Source organism: Bufo bufo, chromosome 7, assembly GCF_905171765.1.
Source record: "Bufo bufo chromosome 7, aBufBuf1.1, whole genome shotgun sequence".
Taxonomy (NCBI): Eukaryota; Metazoa; Chordata; class Amphibia; order Anura; family Bufonidae; genus Bufo; species Bufo bufo.
This window is the reverse complement of record NC_053395.1, coordinates 82611417-82632781: the sequence shown is the minus strand read 5'-3', so window position 1 is coordinate 82632781 and position 21365 is coordinate 82611417.

Sequence of the window (21365 nt, the reverse complement as noted above, 5' to 3'; positions counted from 1 at the left end):
CTCCCCCATTCATATACTTGGTTGTGGGCATAGTCGTAGAGGTCTCTTTGAAATTTGCGGTGCTTCACCTCCATTATATTATCTTCCATTTCTTTAATAAATATCATAATATCTTCTTCTTTTTTGGCAAAATCCGCACATGTTTTGTATTTTTCAAGAGCCTCCTTGCATATATCCATTTCTTTTTGTATGTGAATGAGTCTCTCTGCTTCATGCTCTATAATCAGAGACATCAGCTGTAGTGAACAATCACTGAGGGCTTTGTTCCAATTTGACACAAACAAATCTGAGAAAATTGTAGTTGGGATCTTTTTTAGTCTCAGACCTCGTGGTATCATTTCTCTTTCCACATATTTTATTAAGGTCGTATGATCCCACCAAACTTTAATCTCATGAGTTAAAAGTCTTTCAAGTTCTTGCAATTGGAATTTCATGCCACTCTCATTATTTAATGGCAGTTCACCTGTTGAGAAGACTTTGTCCGCTTTGGACTTGCGGTCTATGCATGCAGCAAAAGCCATATTTGGCTCAGGGTGCAGTGGGTCAGTGTTCACACTGTGCTGTTACAAGTACGGGATAAATAATGTTCGTCCACTTGAAATACGTACAATTATGACTTGGGATCAGGTGAGCGCGAGCGCTTGTGACAATGAAAAAAAGGAGTTACAGCCAGCTCACCTTCCGATCCTATTGACGGTGCACGGGGCGGACTCAAGCCAGTCCAGTAATAGATAGATGAAGTAAAAGAATGCTCCAGCACCGAAGGGCGTTTTGTACAAAATCCCGTTCTTTATTGAATTCTTCACCGAAAATACAGGTACGGACAGCGACAGTGGCACAGGGACCCACTGTTTCCCACGACCTACGCGTTTCGAACAATATCGTTCTTACTCATGGTCTAAGGTGTCTGGCGCTCACCCGGCTGAAATAAGGCCCAACCTTGAGTCATCCGCCCATAAGGAGGAGTCTCAGGAAACCAGGGCGGATCAAAAATCAGCTAGGTGGACGCAAGACACCTGTGAAAGCAAGTTCGCCCGTGACATAAAACATTTCCATACCTGAAGTGCTACAACATATAAAACTATATATAATATAATACAATGATAAAACTTAGCAAACTGTATAATTCTACTCCAAGACAAAGAAAAAGCCACATAGTACCTGCAGACATATATACATATATAATTCATACTTTATTCACACCTTGCGTTAATTCGCTGGGAGTGAATGGTCTAATATCTTATTTATCTTATCTATTTAGCCTCATGTGGGGAACATAGTGGTTCTGGATCCCGCTGACATAGGACCATGGAAATTTATTAACTCCACTCCATGCATATTGTATTTGTGTGTTTATACACACATACATATATACACATGCAGTTCCTTTTTGTCTGATACGCTTTCCCTATGATACATATCACCTGTCTTTTCATAATGAACAACCTCGGTGCCATTATACTTACTTATACTTATTTATACTTAATTGGACTGTTAAACTATGAATTATATATGTATATATGTCTGCAGGTACTATGTGGCTTTTTCTTTGTCTTGGAGTAGAATTATACAGTTTGCTAAGTTTTATCATTGTATTATATTATATATAGTTTTATATGTTGTAGCACTTCAGGTATGGAAATGTTTTATGTCACGGGCGAACTTGCTTTCACAGGTGTCTTGCGTCCACCTAGCTGATTTTTGATCCGCCCTGGTTTCCTGAGACTCCTCCTTATGGGCGGATGACTCAAGGTTGGGCCTTATTTCAGCCGGGTGAGCGCCAGACACCTTAGACCATGAGTAAGAACGATATTGTTCGAAACGCGTAGGTCGTGGGAAACAGTGGGTCCCTGTGCCACTGTCGCTGTCCGTACCTGTATTTTCGGTGAAGAATTCAATAAAGAACGGGATTTTGTACAAAACGCCCTTCGGTGCTGGAGCATTCTTTTACTTCATCTATCTATTACTGGACTGGCTTGAGTCCGCCCCGTGCACCGTCAATAGGATCGGAAGGTGAGCTGGCTGTAACTCCTTTTTTTCATGATCTGCCCATGTAACCTGATTTATGTGGGGATGACATCCCACCAATTGAGAAGAAGAGTTAGGGAACATGTGCTATCTATTGCAGCAGCCAAAGAAGAGGAAGATGAGACACAATTGGAAACTTTAGCACGGCACTTCAAGGAAAGACATGACTCGGATGGGTCTTTGCTGCGGGTCAGAGGCATTGATCGGATTATAATAAATACGAGAAGTGGTAATTGGAAAAAAATGCTGGCTCAAAGAGAAACCAAATGGATTTTTCTCCTCAATACCATCACACCTTTAGGTTTGAATGAGGGCAATAGTTTTGCCCCATTCATCTAGATTAGTCCCCTTGTCATCATCAGGATGTGTTCTTTCTCTGTAGCCTTCAACGCCTTGGTGCGACACTGTATCTATGGTCCGGGTTCCGAACCAGTCGCTCTACTATGTGTTTTTAACAGATATTTTATAGTAACATTGTTCTTTGTCTAATTTTTTAACAGGTTATACACATATGGGATGTAGTACCTGCTGACTATGCACATGTTCTGGGTCATTTGGATGGCGTACATACACTTGTATCTTGGTAGTGGACACTGGAGTATGGAGAAGATAGTATCATTGGAGATACCCTTACCGATGCCCTTACCCATTCAGGGGGTTCTCTTTGGACATATATTTGGGCGATTATCCATTTTTAGCGGATATTTTTGTACAGAATCATGAAATAACGTGTCTTTGAACCGTTCGACGATTATGTTTTTATCTTACATTAATCCTTTTCACTGCATGTCACTTTCACCTTGCACTTGCACTTTATTTCACTTTAATTGCTTTGCACTTCACACTAGCACTTTATAGTTTATTTATTATATAAAATGTTTAAGATTTTTTGTAAGGTCATTATTGTCTAATGTTTCTCAATAGATGTACAGTACAGACCAAAAGTTTGGACACACCTTCTCATTCAACATACAGATCACAATAGGACAGGCGGTGAGTTTTTTCACATGGACTTGAATTCAATGGGGCCGTATACCGTCCGTAAAATATGGCCTGAACAACAGCTGTATTTCACGTTTGCGTGAGCCCTTACTAAGTGAACAATAGGTAACAAACTCCCACAAAAAAAAACAACACAGAAAAAGAAAAAAATACACAGAAACGTCAAGGGTCGTCCTATTGTATCTGGGATAGGGGGTCTAACGGAACATTTAGGGACCTATATTGACAGGATATTACGTCCATTTGTTATGTTCTTACCCTCGTATCTCCGCGATACAACCAACCTGTTAAAACGGATTGAAGGTATCACCCTGGACCCAGGGGTTTGGTTGGCCTCCATTGACGTGGAGGCCCTATATACCTCGATTCCACACAATAAAGGTCTGGCAGCAACAAAGTATTTTCTAGACACGAGATAAACTGATCTTAAGAACCACAATCACTTTGTGATTAGGCTTCTAGATTTTGCATTGAACCACAATTATTTTGTATTCAATGGTCGCTTCTACCACCAGCTCAGGGGCACAGCGATGGGGAGCCCCTGTGCCCCAACCTACGCAAATTTGCTCCTGGGCTGGTGGGAGGACACCATTGTATTCACGGAGGAGATGACTAAATGGACCCGCTATATAACATTTTGGTCGAGATTCATCGACGACATTCTGTTATTTTGGTCCGGGACCCCGGAAGACTTCAAAGGGTTTATGCGGGACTTAAATATAAACCATATTGGTTTATTTTTTACATATGAGCTACAGTATCGGTCCATAAACTTCCTGTATTTACATATTTTACAAGAATACGGACAATACCCTAACAACCACATTATTTCGTAAGCAAACTTCAACAAATAGTTTGCTCAGATGGGAAAGCTTCCATCCCAAGCCACTGAAACGGGGTATCCCCAAAGGGCAGTTTCTGCGAATAAGCAGAAACTGCTCTGACCAGACCGAATTCAGCAGACAAGCCACTATACTGTTCCATCGCTTTAAACAGAGGGGGTACTCTGATGACTGTCTGTATGAGGCCTGGAATCACGCTGGGTCCATGGATAGATCAGCATTAATTCATTCTGTAGGAAGAAGTAGAACATCACAAGATGTCATAAGGATAATTGGTACATACGACACTGAATCCAATCAGGTCCGCGAGATAATAGGACATTATTGGTCATGAATAAAGTCCGATCCGGATCTGACAGACCTTCTCCCGGAACATCCTTCCATTACTTTTAGACGTGGACGCAGCATAGGGGATCAATTAGTACATAGCCATTTTGAGACATCCCCGGTTCCCAAACCTGGCTTATTGACAGGAGAAAAGGCACCCACAAGTGTGGAAAGTGTAAGGCTTGTTCCTTCATTGAGGTAGGAGATTCCTTCACAAATGCCGAGCAAAACTATGTGTACACGCCCCGAAGCTTTGCCAACTGTAATACAACTGGCTTGGTTTACATGGCCCAATGCAAATGTGGTATGAGATATATTGGGAAAATATGTAGGGCCTTCAAAAAGAGAATATTGGAACATGTGGGTGATATTCACCATAAACGCGATAAACCACTGTCTAGACACGTTGTACTCCAACATGAAGCAGATCCGAAAATAATACGCTTCTCCATGATAGAAACAATCAAACACTCTATCAGGGGAGGGGACATAGATATCATCCTGAGACAAAAAGAGTCCAAGTGGATTCACATGTTAAATACTATGTCACCATCAGGATTAAATGAAAATATCGATTATTCCTGCTTTTTATAGCTGACCATATAATTATCTATAAAGGAATAGGTGTTAACCATAGTACAGTGCCAATCTGGGAAGGGGAGGGTCTGTAGCCGTCTCCTGGACTGTACGTCTTCACCATTCCTCGTATGCAACACTGTAAATATGAATAAATACATCTGCCCATATCAATCTGGCATAGAAATTGATAGAACAGCCAAAACACTCCTGCAGAACGCCTGACCCTACTAGGGTGGCTCCCTGCTCTGTAACTGTGTGCCTTAGTGTAATAAGGGCAACATTATTACACACTGATACCTTGGCTGGCCTAGGGGCTAATCCGTTATGTATATTATATGCTATCAAACAATGGCGGCCGACAGAATATTCTTATATGCTCTGATTAACAGAGGGAACGCAGGGGTTAATCCGTTGTGTATATTTATATGCTATTAAATAATGGCGGCCGTTATAATATTGTAATAAGTTCTAGTCGACAGAGGCAAGCGTGATGCCCCCGGATGACTATTAAGTATATCTGTTTATTATATATAAATATAACATCATGTCCGTGTGGGATCTTGGATCCGGTGACTAGTATCACGTCACTAAAGATCGCCTCACCTTTGCATGAGGCTGGCGACGTCATCACGGGGGCGCCCTAACTCCACAATGTGACGTGGCTAGGTCACGTGATCGCATGATGCCGACAACGTCATCACGGGACGCCCTGTCTCCACACAGTAACACGGCTCGGTCACGTGACCGGCGCTAAGGCGTCAGGTTATTAAGGCACAGGCAGACGTAGGACTGTGTACGTCACATGTCCACGCCCATCCAGGGAGGTACAGGTACCGACACTGATTATAGGGCCGATAACGTGGGCTATTTAAACCAGGCCTCATGCTATGCTCGGCGACCTCACACACAGGACCAGTGAGGCGCCAATAACTGTGAGTTCCTCAAGCAACTGGGAGTCAGATTCCATAGGAAAGAGGTCAGTCATTTAACTAAGGTGCTGGCTAACATTATCTATTTTCTTTTGGCTTCTCACAGACTGTCCAATGGGCCATTAATGGATAAGCAGGGGCACGCTGCAGATCTCAGTGACAGTTTGGGATCGTCCAAGCTTGGTCCGGGCACGCAAGTAGTATCATCTTACTTGTAATAAATGGCACATGCTATTGTGTATGTGTGACCATTTCTAGAGGTTTTATACCAACAGTATTTTCTGGGACTACGTATTTGGACATGGCTTGGAAGCTGTTTGGTATCTTGACCCCCACAGGGTCATTGCTCCATGAACTGTATTCCCAGCTAAAAGAAATTAATGTGTAGGCATTATGTGCGGTTCTTATGTCCGACAGGACAAGCTATTCTAATACATTAAACCTACCAGGTTACCTATTACAAGTAGCTGAAGTTGTGTCATTAAAATCGATGGCCTTGCCGACTGCTTTGCCATCCTGTATTTGATATTGATGCTGAGTACAATATTAAACTAAATGTCCCCTGAAGAGCCCGGTTATCAATATGGGTGAAACGCGTAGGGACCTAGGCGCTTGATTGTATGCCACTATCTCTAGGCAGCAAATCTAGGCGCCACATGTGTAAATATAAAGATCACATCTATATCAATAAATGTTTCTGGCATCGTAGTATATGAATATGTATATAGATATTTGTATGTGGTGATATACATAGAGAGTATCACACATGTGACCAAACTTTGTTGTATCGCTAATACGAGACATCCAGAGCAATTATCACATATGGTATCCACGGTTGTGGTGCTCCATTGCTCTATGTACTGTAAGTTTGTTGTTTTGTGTACCTACATTAGACCACAACGTATAGGGATAACAGCACTATAGGGTCGGAGTAGGGCCTATCAGGAGGTTCCAGAACACGGGATCGCCCTTATCAGGGCGGCCATTCCGTTTATAGGCAGGGGTGTTAAGTATAGGGCCACATATAGGGATAGGCCCAAATCAACTAGCAAACACCCTACCTATACCTCTATGTCCTCAATCACAACGGAGGAATAGATACGTTGCCACTGAGCAATACAGTACATATCCCTGATGTGCCGTTTCTGTGTATTTTTTTCTTTTTCTGTGTTATTTTTGTTTGTGGGAGTTTGTTATTTTACATGTAAATTATATTAAAGGCTACGTTTTATAACAGGAGGAACCCTGTGATTACAATAATTATACATATATACCACCTGTGGTTATTACTCCCTCTGACGGGATACTGTCTTAGCTGTGAATTCTTTAAGTGAACAATAGGGTTGTCAATCTGTCATTCCAATCTTATGCATAATACTATCCTATGTAATGTTGGGGAGAAGTAAGATTAATTCTTGAGAATTTGGTCATGCTTGATACTATCTGCCCCTTTGTCTGACAGCATCTTAAACTCCTCTCCACAGTTAAAACACATGCATGCTCAGCAGAGCATGAATGAGCATGCTGGAGTCAGGAGGTGTTTGGCTGAACAAGTGTTTATGGTGTTTGAGCACCTTCTTTAATCCATTTGTGCTGATTTCAAAGAAGTACATTACATTTTTAATTGTATAATACTGCCAAATTAAAAAGAACACATATTGGGTTAAATAATTACATTGACGGGTTAATTAAGCTATGTGTTGTCAAATGGCATTACAAGTTGTCTCTGGCTACCAAAACAAATTGACAAAAGCATGAATACATCATTAAGAAGCTTGAAGAACCAAGCAGAAGACAGAATGACTGTAATAAATATTGCATAGACACAGCTACAGAAGAGAATGGGCTTCACTGTATTTATTTTTTAGGCCAAAATGAATAGAGATCAAGACCAAGAATTGGCAGGTCAACAAACACCTCCCACCAAGAAGCACAAGTCTGGAAGCCAAAAAAGAAAAGAGAAGCAGATACTGGAAGACAAAATGAAGAAGCTCGGTTCCATTGACCGCTTCTTCAGGAAAAGTACACATAAGGAGAATGAAGAGTCCTCCATTTGCACTACATCAGATATTAAACTAAGTGTCACTACCTCTCAAGAAGCATGTTTGAGCATTGAAGAAGTCAGTGAACTGGTTGTAGATCCCCCAGACCAGCAAACCTTGTCCTGTCATTCTGGACCTCTTCCAGAGCTTAGTGATGATCCAGCAGAATGGCCTGATTTAATCACTGATCTACTGAGATGCCAAATTATCAAAAGGGGCCCTAAGCAAGTGAAGCTGGAAGATTTTCCAGATGGTACAAAAACAAGGTTCTCATCTGGTCATTATTACAGATTGCTGGGTAGTGAGAAAAATGTTCCACAAGATTGGCTCATTAGTCAGTGCTTGGAGATTCCATATATTGCTTTTGTTGCAGGCTATTTGTCAATGAAGCTGATTAAAATTTCTCAAGCCCAAATGGATTTAGAGACTGGAAGCAAGTCATTGGTAAGGGATCCTTGCATTTCCACGAAATATCTAGCAGCCACCTGTCTAATTATGCAAAATGGAAAGATCTGGAATCAAGCATAAAAAAAGTAATTCACTGGATGGCAAAAAACAATCTGGCTTTCAGAGGATCATCAGATACTGTGTTCACAGAACATCATTTTATTTTCCTCTAATTACTGGAGCTGATCTCTGAATTTGATCTGGTTCTGAAGGAACACTTGCAACGTGCCAAAGAAGGAACCAATGTACATTATCTGAGCAAGGATATGCAAAACAAATTTCTGCATTTAATTGCAGATGCAGTGATTGAAATAATCATAAAAAAGGTGAGACAAGCTAAATATTTTAGCATCATTGTAGACTGCACACCAGACATCTCCAAACAAGAGCAGTTGTCACTTGTGCTACGATATGTAGACATCGATGATGTTAGCAAAATAGTGGAAGTCAAGGAAAGCTTTCTGTAATTTCTGTCTGTCACAGATACAACTGGAAAAGGTCTTACAAGTGTTGTTTTGGAAAGACTAACAGAACAACATGGACTGTGTGTGTCAAACATTTGAGGTCTGTGCTATGACAATGGTACTAATATGAGGGGACAATGCAAAGAAGTTCAGGCAATTATTTTAGAAAAAAATCCTAATGCCTTCTTTGTACCATGTTCTAATTTCAACATAACTGAAATCGGGTAATAGTGCACGCTGCAGGGAGCTCAAGCCGAGCAAAACATTTTTATGATCTGTTGAATCACATTTATGTGTTCTTCTCCGGAGCAACTAAGAGGTGGGAAGGGGCTTTAGAGCATTTGTCACATCTGACACTTAAAGCTCTGTCTCAGACACAATGGTGTGCTTAGTGAAATGGAAGAGACGAATCCGGCACCAAATTTTCTTCCCATAAAATCTTCCTCTTTATTGAATCACAACATAAGTGCGGACAGTATCACAAACAATCAGTTGTTTTACGCATTTCGTGACCTTCTCCTTAGTCGTAACAATGTGGTCTGAGGGTTTGGAAAATTTAAAGACCCATGTACCCTCCCACATCTAGTGGGTGGTGGTAACAGGATGTCAATAACTTAATCAGCCCAGAGACTCACACCTGTGGTATCATTCTCAGTGAACATATTGGTTAAAATAACCCCACGCGATGCGTTCAGCACTACCCTGCGCTTGGACTATGCATATCACTAAGGCTAAATGCCTTTACATATCAAAAGAGCAAGCACAAGCGCAAGGTGTGAGGAAAACGCATCTTGTGAATAGGGCGCATATACAAAATGTGAATAACACATAAAATATACAAAAATATAACCTGTAGAGAACTCTACATGCGAAATGGGGAAAGATGGATTATACATGGCCACAATCTCCTAGTTGTTGTAGTGTAAATGGACACATTAGCATTTGCACATAGATAGAACATAATGAACAGACATATAATGGACAAACATATGATGAGATATTTCTCGTCCAAGAGCAGCTGAAGGATCAAATGCAGACATCAGATATAAATAATTACTGGTAGATATACATCAATTCTTTCTTTTGATTGAGACCCGTTGGCACCCTCGTATTTAAAAGGAAAATCCAAAAGGCCTCTCTCAACAGTATTTTCTTTTGATGGTCCTCCCCCTAGCTGGCACCGTTACCTTCTCAATTGCAAATGCACGGAGGGATCCCGTACTACGATTGTGTGTGTGGATGAAGTTTTTTGCAGCACCAAATATATTGAGAATGGATGGATTTGAAATATAATTCAAATGTTCCAATATTCAGTTTTTGAACTTACGTATGGTGCTGCCAACATACATCAAATCACACTCCACACATTGGATAACATAGACCACCCCGTGCTATTGCAATTGATATATGTTTTTATAGGGAAGGTTGTGGAATGGTCTGCATTTTGAAAACTTTTTTTGACTGATACATAATTACATGTTTTACACGGATGACTGCAACATTTCGTAAATCCTTTATATTTGATCCACATGCTCTGTGATTTTTGGTCTTTGTTGGCCCTGTATAGGGAAGGGGAGAGGGAACTTGCCATAGTTAATGCTTTTCTGGATACTATTTTGCAGCCATATTTTAAAGCATTGTACAGAATGTTGTCATCAAATAAAATAGGCAAACACCTCTGTACAATGCTTCGTATTTCGTTGAATTGCCGGCTGTATGTCAGGACCAGTGTTGGTGAATCCTTCTCTTCTGTTTCCCATATACATTTGTCCCTTACTTGCATATTATCCATGAACATGGCTTTCTTGCTGGTTTGATTGGCTACTTTCATATTTTCACTGACTTTTTGATCTGCAATTTTATTCAGGGCTTTTTTGGATCCAAATAACAAATCGCATCTGGATTTATTTGATACAATATTGATCCCTCTTTCTAACATCCATATTGGACATCCCCTGATTTTTTATCTTCTTTTGATTCCTTCACATTCCTTTTGAAAAGCTACTTTTGTGCTACAGTTTCTGCGTGCGCGCATGAATTCCCCCACAGGTATGGCCCTTATCACATGCACTGGGTGATGGCTGTTAGCATGTAATATGGAATTTCCTGCTGTTTTTTTCTTATAGGTCACCGTATATATTACTTCATCCGGAACACCAGTCAACTTCAAATCCAGGAAAGTAATAGACTCCACCTCCACAGTACAGGTAAAACGTAGATTATACATGTTGTCATTCGGATAGTGCTTGAAATCCAGTACGGCAGACACATCGGCGTCCCATACAATAAGCAGGTCGTCGATGTATCTGCCGTACCACACCAAACACCGGCCAAAAGGACAGCCTGTACTGTAAATATATCTCTCCTCCCAGTATGCCATCGTGAGGTTTGCCAATGAGGGCGAATATTTCGCCCCCATTGACACTCCTTGTATCTGCAGATAATACTTGTATTATGTGCAGATACGAGGTGTGTCAATGGGGACGAAATTTTCACCCCCATTGACAAACCTTACGATGGCATACTGGGAGGAGAGATATATTTACAGTACAGGCTGTCCTTTCGGCCGGTGTTTGGTGTGGTACGGCAGATACAAGGAGCTTCAGTAAATTGAAGTAAATTAAAAACTACCTAAGGTCCAAAATGTCGCAAGACAGATTAAATGCACTGGCTGTTCTTTCAATTGAATCTCAAGAAGCAGAATGTGTAGATTTTTTATCAGGTAATACATTTTTTTGCAGCTGAAAAAACACGTAGAAAAGTGTTTTAACTGATTTACACAAGATACCACTTTTGTGTTCTGCCAAAAAAAGTTCTGGACCATCAATGCTGGACTCCAACAAGACATTTTATAGTGTTCTGCATTAACTTCCTTTTGTACTTTTTCTAATGTTTTATGTCTTTACAGTATGTCCAAATAAAATATTTTCATGTTCAATGTGTCAGGTTCTCTTTAGAGGGTGTACAGTCCCTGACAAAAGTCTTGTCGCTTGTGTACAAATTGACCTGAAGTGCCGCTAAAGTATATTTCTAATCAAGATTTTGTTACAAGAAATGGGTCATTTTAATCCCAACAGCTTTTGTAATAATGTTTCAGTGCAAAACGAAACTGACAAAAAGTATTCTAATATTCACAGCTTGGTAAAGCCCATTGAGTCAATTTTTGCCAAGACATAAGTAATGTCGCCTTGTCATATGAGCTTCAGCTGTGACTAATAATGGATCAATTAGGTCTCAGGTGTGTATAAAAAGAACCCCAGTACACTAGACCTTCACATCAACTGCAACTAGACCTCTGCAAACATGCTTAAGATTCCCCCAGAGACTAAAGTGTTGATTATCAAGAGGCTGAAGACCAGATCCACTGCTGATGTGGCAGACACCTTCAATGTGTCTCAACGTCAAGTTCAGAGGATAAAAACAGATTTGAAGAGACTGGAGACGTTTTGGACAAGGCCAGATTAGGCCGACCCCGCAAGACAACTGCTCGAGAGGACCGTTTGTTGGCTCGAAAATCCAAGGCCAGCCCATTTTCCACTGCAGCAGAGCTCCCTGAGACCTGGTCACCTGAAGTCCCTGTGTCAACCAGAACAGTTTGTCGGATTCTGTCTCGAAATAGCCTCCATGGTCGAATCAGTGCCCATAAGCCAGCACTAAACAAAAGACAATTGAAAAACCGTGTGGCATTTGCCAAGGGCCACAGCCTGCTAAACGGATGGACACTGGAAAAGTGGCAGAAGGTGGATTTTTCTGATTAATCTTCTGTTGAATTACACCACAGTCGCCGCAAATATTGCAGGAGACCTACTGGAACCCGCATGGAGCCGAGATTTACCCAGAAAACAGAGAAGTTTGGTGGAGGCAAAATCATGGTCTGGGGTTACATCCAGTATGGGGGTGTGCGAGGGATCTGCAGGGTGGAAGGCAAAATCAATAGTCTAAAATACCAAGAAATCTTAGCTACCTCTTATATTCCCAACCATAAAAAAGGCCAAATTCTGCAGCAGGATGGTGCTCCATCGCATACTTCCATCTCCACATCAAAGTTCCTTAAGGCGAAGAAGATCAAGATGCTCCAGGATTGGCCAACCCAGTCACCAGACATGAACATCATTGAGCATATGTGGTGTAGGATGAAAGAGGAAGCATTGAAGACGAAACCAAAGAATATTGATGAACTCTGGGAGGCATGCAAGACTGTTTTCTTTGCTATTCCTGATGACTTCATCAATAAATTGTATGAATCCTTGCCTAACCGCATGGATGCTGTCCTTGAAGCTCATGGAAGTCATACAAGATATTACATTTGGATCTCACAGCACCACTACTTAATTTGCTGACATATTTTTGGATTTGCAGTAAAGTTGTTCAACTTCTGTATAGGCGACAAAACTTTTGTCTTGCCAAAATTTGACCTTTCTGTCTTGATTAAATGATAAATCTTTTTTCAGTGAAACTAATTAATTTCAGTGCATTAAACATCATTTGGGAGGGCTTTAGCTTTTCATATGAGCTATTTCTAACACCAATTGATTAATTAAAAGTCAGGTTAATAGCAGGAGTTTCTACAAAATAGAGAAGCGACAAGACTTTTGTCAGGGACTGTACAGTAAAACTGTGAGTAGACTGAGGGATTAAAACACTGGGGACATAGGGACATAAGGATTGATTCACATATATCCACACTGTAGAGTTTTCTGTCTATTGTATTTGGCACCATATATAAAATACATGCAGTTTTATTGCCTCATATGTTGTGCAAAATGCCACAAGGGGGCCCACTGAGGCTCTATCGCCCAAGCACCCACATGAACCTGGAGCTGGCCTTGGGTACTATGGCTTTATTGCAGTACATGAGGTCAATGGCGTAAGGTGGGTTGTCAGCATCTGGGGCAAGCCAAGCATTTTGTCCCCTAACTTATGATACGCCATTTTTATAGAATCACGCCTACAGTATACCCAGACCAAAATGACCAATAATATTATATAACGGTTAAATAATAGCACTTCACCATGACCATACCCAGGGGCGTACATAGAAATCACTGGGCCCCATGGCAAGAATCTGAATTGAGCCCCCTTGTGAGTGACCCATAGCACCCCTTAGGGTATGTGCACATCTGCTGCAGAGGTTCCAGCAGAAGCCTCCATGGCAGATTCTGGCAAAAACAAAGGACAAAATACCGCTGCATGTGGGATCTCGACTGACCCCATTATTGTGAATGGGATTCGGCAGGTGCCAACAGTGTTTGGCACATGCTGGATCTTGCGATTCTGGAATTCTGCTGGTATGCTGGAACAGAATACTGAAATCTGTTCCCACTTTACATACAATACAGACCAAAAGTTTGGACACACCTTCTCATTCAAAAAGTTTTCTTTATTTTCATGACTATGAAAATTGTAGATTCACACTGAAGGCATCAAAACTATGAATTAACACATGTGGAATTATATACATAACAAACAAGTGTGAAACAACTGAAAATATGTCATATTCTAGGTTCTTCAAAGTAGCCACCTTTTGCTTTGATTACTGCTTTGCACACTCTTGGCATTCTCTTGATGAGCTTCAAGAGGTAGTCCCCTGAAATGGTTTTCACTTCACAGGTGTGCCCTGTCAGGTTTAATAAGTGGGATTTCTTGCCTTATAAATGGGGTTGGGACCATCAGTTGCGTTGAGGAGAAGTCAGGTGGATACACAGCTGATAGTCCTACTGAATAGACTGTTAGAATTTGTATTATGGCAAGAAAAAAGCAGCTAAGTAAAGAAAAACGAGTGGCCATCATTACTTTAAGAAATGAAGGTCAGTCAGTCAGCCAAAAAATTGGGAAAACTTTGAAAGTAAGGGCTATTTGACCATGAAGGAGAGTGATGGGGTGCTGTGCCAGATGACCTGGCCTCCACAGTCACCGGACCTGAACCCAATCGAGATGGTTTGGGGTGAGCTGGACCGCAGAGTGAAGGCAAAAGGGCCAACAAGTGCTAAGCATCTCTGGGAACTCCTTCAAGACTGTTGGAAGACCATTTCAGGTGACTACCTCTTGAAGCTCATCAAGAGAATGCCAAGAGTGTGCAAAGCAGTAATCAAAGCAAAAGGTGGCTACTTTGAAGAACCTAGAATATGACATATTTTCAATTGTTTCACACTTGTTTGTTATGTATATAATTCCACATGTGTTAATTCATAGTTTTGATGCCTTCATAGTCATGAAAATAAAGAAAACTCTTTGAATGAGAAGGTGTGTCCAAACTTTTGGTCTGTACTGTATAATGTTCCCCAATATTGCCCTCTTTACATATAATGCCCCCAGTACTGTCCCAGTACTGTCCTCTGTACATACAACACATAGTGCCTTAATTAGTAGTGACAAAAAACAAAACAAAAAAAAACAAAAAAAAAAAAATCAATTCCGCTGTCTGTGATGCAGGTCTCTTCTGGCCTGTGGCATTGGTTGCCTGGTTGTGATGGTATTGTCACGCTGTCGATGACACGGCGCAGAAGGTCATGATAATGTCATCATGACCATCCTGCACCATTCCACTGCCTCAATGGCCTGAGGCTGAGTGACCTTTGGCCTATGAGGCTGAGCGCCGGGGATAGAAACAAATAGAGGAGGCTCTCCCTGGTGTAATAACTTAAAGAGGCTCTGTCACCTGGTGCAAGCATACCCTACTTGGCATATTGCTGACAAAAAGCATAACATTCTTCTTCTTCTATTAGGTCGGATTTGGCAGGAAAATAAACTTTTAAAAATATGCTAATGAGCGAAAGAAGCACTCGGAGGCAGGCTTATTCCTTCCGAGCACTGCTTCTGCGACGCCGATGTAATTATACTGCCTCCCTTATTCTAATAATCACGCCCCCAATCCCTTTGACTGACATCGCTAGACCCACCGGTCTAGCGCTGAAATCCCGCGCCTGCGCACTCGCATCTATGATGGCGCGTGTGCACTGGACTTTTCCCGTTCCTCTTGGCTAGTGTATTCCCCTAGTGCGCACGCTCCGTCATAGATGCGAGTGCGCAGGTGCGGGATCTCAGAGCTAGACCGGACCTAATAGAAGAAGAAAGGTATGCTTTTTGTCAGCGTTTTCAGCCCTAATTGGCTATATGCCAAGTAGGGTATGCTTGCACCAGGTGACAGAGCATCTTTAATGTGCAGAACCAAAGAGGGTCAAAGCATATTACCACATGATGTTGTGCATCCTAGGCACAACACTAGATAAAGGTAGAATTGCTCCAGGCGGGCCTCTTAGGATGCTGGAATAGCTATGTAGAATCAACCATGCTGAAGGCGCAGGAAACAGAAGGCACACTGTACTAAGGGATTTTACTAAAAGTTATAAACAATGAGAATTGTGGGTGGGCACTCAAACTATGGACTAGGCAGAAAGCAATTTATTTAGAGAGTCAATAAAAATATATGTAAAAATAATTACAATAAAATATAAAATATAAAACACCAAAAAGCCACTGATGAAGAAACTGGTTGTTTCGAAACGCGTTTTGCGTGGAAAAATATGCTGTAGCGCAGGCGCTCTGAGAGAAGGACGCTCGCTTCCTCAGCACTCCCTCAGTGCGCCTGCACCGATGACGTCACCTCTAAACCCGAAAGAGAAGATGTCATCGGCGCAGGCGCACTGAGGGAGTGCTGAGGAAGCGAGCGTCCTTCTCTCAGAGCGCCTGCGCCGAATGAAGACACGTAAGGCGCAGGCGCTGGATTTGAAATGCTGACAGGGCCAGCAGGAGGAGGAGAGTGCTCGCTGGTCCTGTCAATCAACTGGAGGAGGGGGCGGTTTTTTAAAAGGAGGATGCGGCGGCTACCAGCAAGTAGACGCCCAACTTGCTGGTAGTGAAGTCATTTGCATATTTTAAAAGCTCGATTTTTAATGAAACGAAGCCACAGAACAAGGTAAGAGCCCTATATAGGGAATAGTCGTCCAATAAGGATTTTAATATGCCCAAAAATGAAAAATGAGTTTTGGGGGGGTGACAGAAGCCCTTTAATACTCGTATTTTACTAAAAGTATTTATTGAATAAAGAAATAAATAAACAATAAAACAAGAGCTATACGGTTCTGTGATGGCCTGATGAAAGTGATGGAACATCTCCCTAATGCATATCTCTGCCTATTATGCTAGCGGGTGTGGACCTACTGCGCCACTGGCTGGCTGCACTCTGGAGGGGTGTAACTAAGCAACTACCTGGTCTTCACTAGAGCCTCTGATGGTGAGGATAGGCTTGAGCCATTAGGTTAGTTGCCAGGTGCCACTCCAGAGCAGTCCCCGAGTCAGTGGCAGCTGACCAGGAAGTCAGAGTACCTGGTGCAAGCACCGAGGGTATGTGCGTGGCCAGGAGGTTCCAGGTCAGGACAGGCAGCGATCAAGCAAAGTCAGTAAGCAAAGTCCAAGGTCACAGGCAGGCAGCAAATAAAGTCCATAAACGAAATCTAAGGTCAGAGGCAGGCGGAAAACAGGCAAAGTCCATAAACGAAGTCCGAGGTCAGAGGCAGGCAGAAAACAGGCAAAGTCCAGGAGTTCAAAAAGCAGGGTCCAGTACACAGTGACGCTCGTGCTTTGCACTTAAATGCCTGGTCATGCAGGTTGTGCTCAGGTTGAGAACGTTTATGCCTCGCTTTAGGCTCTGATTGCACAGCATGCAAACCACTTGTGTCTTGTCGTCAGCACATTGTCTGAAGAACTGCCACGCCAGGGAACTCCTTGGAGCTGGCTTTGGTGTGATCGGTCCCTTGCTGCAGTGGGCAGTAGAAGGCGTACTGTCTAGAGGACGGCTGCTCCGCTTTTGCACCCTGCTCCCTCTTCTGCTGTGCTGGTGGCCCTGTGCGACCACCGCCTCTACCTCCGAACTACATAGGTCACTCGCATGACCTTGATTCCGTGTGGGGTCGAGGACCTCATCGTCCTCCACATCATCTTCTAACCAGTCTTCACCCCTGACTTCCTTGTCGGTCTGCACACTTTCGAAAGCCCCAGCAGTTGGCACCTGTGTTTTGTCATCATCCGAGATGTGCTGCGATGGTCCTTCCATGTACTGTACTCATCTTGAAAAATAAGTGGTTGGGCATCAGTGCACTCAATCTCTTCCACTTCTGGGCTAGGTGGATGGCCCTGGGAAACCCTGCTAACAGAGTCATCAAAAAGCAGAAGAGACTGCTGCATGACTTGGGGCTCAGACTGCTTGGCTGATTTGCAAGGGGGTGAGGTGAAAGACTGGTTGACATCGGCTGCAGGTGCCAACTGTGGTCTTTCAGCAGGAGACTGGGTCGGAGGCAATCTGAAGGAACTGGATCCACTGTTAGCAACCCAATCTACTATCGCCTGTACTTGTTCAGGCCTCACCATTCGTAGAGCAGCATTAGGCCCGACCAAATACTGCTGCAGGTTTTGTCGCCTACTCGCACCTGAGGAAGGGGTTTCACTTGTGCGTGTAGCTGGCACAGATCGACCACGTCCTCTCCCTGCAACAGGAGCTCCACCAGTAGCACCACGACCTGGGCCACGTCCCTTATTTGACGCTCTCCTCATATTTTTTAAATTTAAGATCTTGCACTAAATGGGTGTTTAATTAATAGTAGAATAGAACGACAGTATGTAAAGGGTGTATTTCACACGGCCTGAACCAGACTAGGCCTCAATAAAAGATTTTTTTGCCCAAAATGGCTGTATTTCAAATGCCTAATTCAAACCACTGTATGTAGAGGTAGTATCTCAGAGGGCCTGATCCTCTGTCGGCCTGAAGTAAATATATCTTTGCACAAAATGGCTGTATTTCAAATGGCTGTATTTCAAATGCCTAATTCAAACCCCTGTATGTAGAGGGGGTATCTCACACGCCCGGAACCAGTGTAGGCCTGAAGTAAATATATATTTGCACAAAATGGCTGTATTTCAAATGGCGGTATTTCAAATTGCTGAATCAAACCCCTGTATGTTTTTTGGGGGACCACACACGCCCGAAACTAGTGTAGGCCTGAAGTAAATATATCTTTGCACAAAATGGCTGCGTTTCAAATGCCTAATTCAAACCCCTGTATGTATAGGGGGGTTCACACATGCCCTGAATCAGTGTAGGCCTGCAGTAAATATATTTTTGCACAAAATGGCTGTATTTCAAATGGCTGTATTTCAAATGCCTAATTCAAACTCCTTTATGTAGAGGGGGTATCTCACAGGGCCTGACTTCAATATTGGTGCACCAAATGGCGGTATTTAAAATCTCTGAATGTAACCAAAATGTATTAAGGGTGTATCTCACAATGACATCTGCATCAAAGGCTGCCAACTAAATTTTTTGTGCCCAAATGAGTGTTTGTTTAACAACTGAATTTGACAGCAGTATATAAGCCTGTAATTTCACACGTGTTGATGCTGCAAAGCCTGAAAATAGTGTTTTTTGTCTAAAGAGTGTGTTTTTCAAACACCAGAAAATGATGGGTGTATTTCTACCTTAAATTGCACACTGACTAATACAGATGTTGGTAGATTGCCAAAAAAGTCTTTTTTTGCTAACAGAATATGAAAGCTGTATATATTAAACTTGAATTTAACACTTGCAGATCTGGAAAATAATGTTTTTTGGAAAAAAATTGTGTTTTTAACCACCTCCGGACCGCCTAACGCAGGATCGCGTTCCGGAGGTGGCAGCCCTGCGCAGAGTCACGCATATATGCGTCATCTACGCGAGACGCGAGATTTCCTGTGAACGCGCGCACACAGGCGCGCGCGCTCACAGGAACGGAAGGTAAGAGAGTGGATCTCCAGCCTGCCAGCGGCGATCGTTCGCTGGCAGGCTGGAGATGTGTTTTTTTTAACCCCTAACAGGTATATTAGACGCTGTTTTGATAACAGCGTCTAATATACCTGCTACCTGGTCCTCTGGTGGTCCCCTTTGTTTGGATCGACCACCAGAGGACACAGGTAGCTCAGTAAAGTAGCACCAAGCACCACTACACTACACTACACCCCCCCCCGTCACTTATTAACCCCTTATTAGCCCCTGATCACCCCATATAGACTCCCTGATCACCCCCCTGTCATTGATTACCCCCCTGTCATTGATTACCCCCCTGTCATTGATCAACCCCCTGTAAAGCTCCATTCAGACGTCCGCATGATTTTTACGGATCCACTGATAGATGGATCGGATCCGCAAAACGCATCCGGACGTCTGAATGAAGCCTTACACGGGCGTGATCAATGACTGTGGTGATCACCCCATATAGACTCCCTGATCACCCCCCTGTCATTGATTACCCCCCTGTCATTGATTACCCCCCTGTAAAGCTCCATTCAGACGTCCGCATGATTTTTACGGATCCACTGATAGATGGATCGGATCCGCAAAACGCATACGGACGTCTGAATGAAGCCTTACAGGGGCGTGATCAATGACTGTGGTGATCACCCCATATAGACTCCCTGATCACCCCCCTGTCATTAATTACCCCCCTGTAAAGCTCCATTCAGATGTCCGCATGATTTTTACGGATGCACTGATAGATGGATCGGATCCGCAAAACGCATCCGGACGTCTGAATGAAGCCTTACAGGGGCATGATCAATGACTGTGGTTATCACCCCATATAGACTCCCTGATCACCCCCCTGTCATTGATTACCCCCCTGTAAAGCTCCATTCAGATGTCCGCATGATTTTTACGGATGCACTGATAGATGGATCGGATCCGCAAAACGCATCCGGTCGTCTGAATGAAGCCTTACAGGGGCATGATCAATGACTGTGGTTATCACCCCATATAGACTCCCTGATCACCCCCCTGTCATTGATTACCCCCCTGTAAAGCTCCATTCAGATGTCCGCATGATTTTTACGGATGCACTGATAGATGGATCGGATCCGCAAAACGCATCCGGACGTCTGAATGAAGCCTTACAGGGGCATGATCAATGACTGTGGTTATCACCCCATATAGACTCCCTGATCACCCCCCTGTCATTGAATACCCCCCTGTAAAGCTCCATTCAGATGTCCGCATGATTTTTACGGATGCACTGATAGATGGATCGGATCCGCAAAACGCATCCGGACGTCTGAATGAAGCCTTACAGGGGCATGATCAATGACTGTGGTTATCACCCCATATAGACTCCCTGATCACCCCCCTGTCATTGATTACCCCCCTGTAAAGCTCCATTCAGATGTCCGCATGATTTTTACGGATGCACTGATAGATGGATCGGATCCGCAAAACGCATCCGGACGTCTGAATGAAGCCTTACAGGGGCATGATCAATGACTGTGGTTATCACCCCATATAGACTCCCTGATCACCCCCCTGTCATTGATTACCCCCCTGTAAAGCTCCATTCAGATGTCCGCATGATTTTTACGGATGCACTGATAGATGGATCGGATCCGCAAAACGCATCCGGACGTCTGAATGAAGCCTTACACGGGCGTGATCAATGACTGTGGTTATCACCCCATATAGACTCCCTGATCACCCCCCTGTCATTGATCACCCCCCTGTCATTGATCACCCCCCTGTCATTGATCACCCCCCTGTCATTGATCACCCTCTGTAAGGCTCCATTCAGACATTTTTTTGGCCCAAGTTAGCGGAATTATTATTTTTTTTTCTTACAAAGTCTCATATTCCACTAACTTGTGTCAAAAAATAAAATCTCACATGAACTCACCATACCCCTCACGGAATCCAAA